This window comes from Crotalus tigris, unplaced genomic scaffold, assembly GCF_016545835.1.
Source record: "Crotalus tigris isolate CLP2741 ecotype Arizona unplaced genomic scaffold, ASM1654583v1 scf7180000023619.200622, whole genome shotgun sequence".
NCBI classification, from domain to species: domain Eukaryota; kingdom Metazoa; phylum Chordata; class Lepidosauria; order Squamata; family Viperidae; genus Crotalus; species Crotalus tigris.
The window spans coordinates 54,894-56,954 of record NW_024100083.1 but is presented as its reverse complement, the minus strand read 5'-3'; the positions used below and the strand labels follow the sequence as shown (position 1 = coordinate 56,954).

The 2,061-nt window shown below is 32.9% G+C and overlaps 1 non-coding gene across 1 annotated transcript; it reads right to left on the bottom strand.

Annotated features, from left to right (window-relative positions):
• Positions 1-1,750: 1,750 nt before the first annotated feature.
• Positions 1,751-1,857, bottom strand: LOC120297458. The gene has a single exon (XR_005553804.1). It is a non-coding gene; the product is annotated as a U6 spliceosomal RNA (small nuclear RNA).
• Positions 1,858-2,061: the final 204 nt, after the last annotated feature.

Sequence of the window (2,061 nt, the reverse complement as noted above, 5' to 3'; positions counted from 1 at the left end):
GTACCCCCTATACTATACCTGTACATTTGGTTTTTCTTGCCTAAATGTAGAACCTTACTTTTTCACCACTGAATTTCATTACTTTTTAATGAAATTCAATGGTGAAAAAAATAAGGTTCTACATGCTATCCAAAATAAATTTTGTGTGTTCCTAATACTGAAAACACTGGTTTGCAAATTTTGTAAAATTAGTGACCTCTGAGATAAAATGTGTTAATTCTTATGTATTTTGATTAGATGAATTAGAAAACAGGTGACAAAGGTGCTGGTTGGCTAAAGTTTTCAAGATATTTCACAATAAAAATTTATACATAGGCGAGCATATTTGCCTAAGAAGGAGGGAGGTGTGTAATGATCATGATGCCTCATAACCTCTCAACAAAGTACGGTGGAACATGGAAGTGTATACATTTATCTTCACTTTGAGATTAAAGATTATTACCTAACTGTAATTTATTGTTCTTTTATTGCAAGGTACATTTGTCTTGGTCAGATCTACGCATCATACAGTTACATCTGGTGGCTTGTGAAAGTGTTATTCCTAATATTTCCAAGGAACAGTTGTGTGATGCTTTCCCTCAGAAGCCAAGATGCCACAAAACTGTGTAAACACTGCAGATACCTTCTGCTACATTTGTGGTGAGGTTACATTTGTGTCTCAAAAGTGCAGTATGATGGCAGTGGTAAAAAAGGCATATATTTTGAATGCAAAATAGGAGATCAGGACAAGAGTTGGGCCCCTCATTATTATTATTTTTTTCAAGTTTTTATTGGTTTTTTTCCCATACATTTTAGTAATAATTTTTCAACAAACGTGCTGAGTTTACATTCGCTAATACATATTTAATTCCTAATTCTTTCCTCTAGCCATCGATAAAATAAGTCCCAAGTTTGGTAATATTCCATTTCTTCTTTTTCTTTCAATCTCACAGTCAGTCTATCCATCTCTGCACATTCTAGTATTTTTTTAAATTATTTCTTCATCTGATGGTATTCCTCCATTTTTCCAATATTGCACAAATATAATTCTTGCCGCTGTTATAACATGCAAAATCAAATATATGCTTTATTTATCAGTCTTTTCTGGCATTATACATGATAAAAAAATTCAGGTTTAAAGTCTACATGTTCTCCCAACATCTTTTCTAGCCAAGCATGTATCTTTTTCCAATAACTCTTTACTTTGTCACATGTCCACCAAACATGATAATAAGTGCCTGACTTATGTTTACACTTCCAATGTCTATCTGACATGTTTTTAAACATTTTTGCTAGTCTTGCTGGTGCCATCTATAAAACATTTTATATAATTTTTCTTTGTAGGAAGTTGACATTGTCAATTTGTAATTTCTTTCCTTAAATTTTGCCATTTTTTTAATTCTATATTGTATCCCAAAAAATTTGCCCATCTTATCATTGTTTCTTTAACTTGTTCGCTTTCCATTTTCAAAGTTAATAGAAAATTATACTTTTTAATTAGTTGCTCATCAGAAGTTAACAATGTCTTATCAAACACAGTTTGTTCCTTATAAAATCCATACAGTTTAACTTCTTTATCATATCTAGCTTATATTTGTAAATGTGCCCACCATGATAAATTGATGCCCTGATTTTCCATTTCTTGTTTAGATTTTAAATTCCCCTCAGAGTTTAAAATATCTCTATATGTCCCAATTTTTTTCAAAGTCCACTAAATTTGGGTGTACAAATGCTTCCATTGTTGACAACCACCCTGGAATTTTTAAATATAAAAAATATGGAATGCTTCACAAATTTATTTGTCATCCTTGTGCAGGGGCCATGCTAATCTTCTCTGTATCGGTCCAATTTTGGTATATGTGCTGCTGAAGCAAGCACAGGAGCCCCTCATTATTGTTGCATTACATGTGCAACTTATCTGCATCATTGGCTAACCAAGAAGAAAATGTCCATGCCTTTTGCAGTACCAATAGTGTGGAGGAACCCACCAATCATAGTAGTGGCTGCTCTTTTCACATGGTTCCCCCAATTGGAAAAGGGATCTCAGGAAAGAAGAAGTGGATCATGGAATATGCAAATATT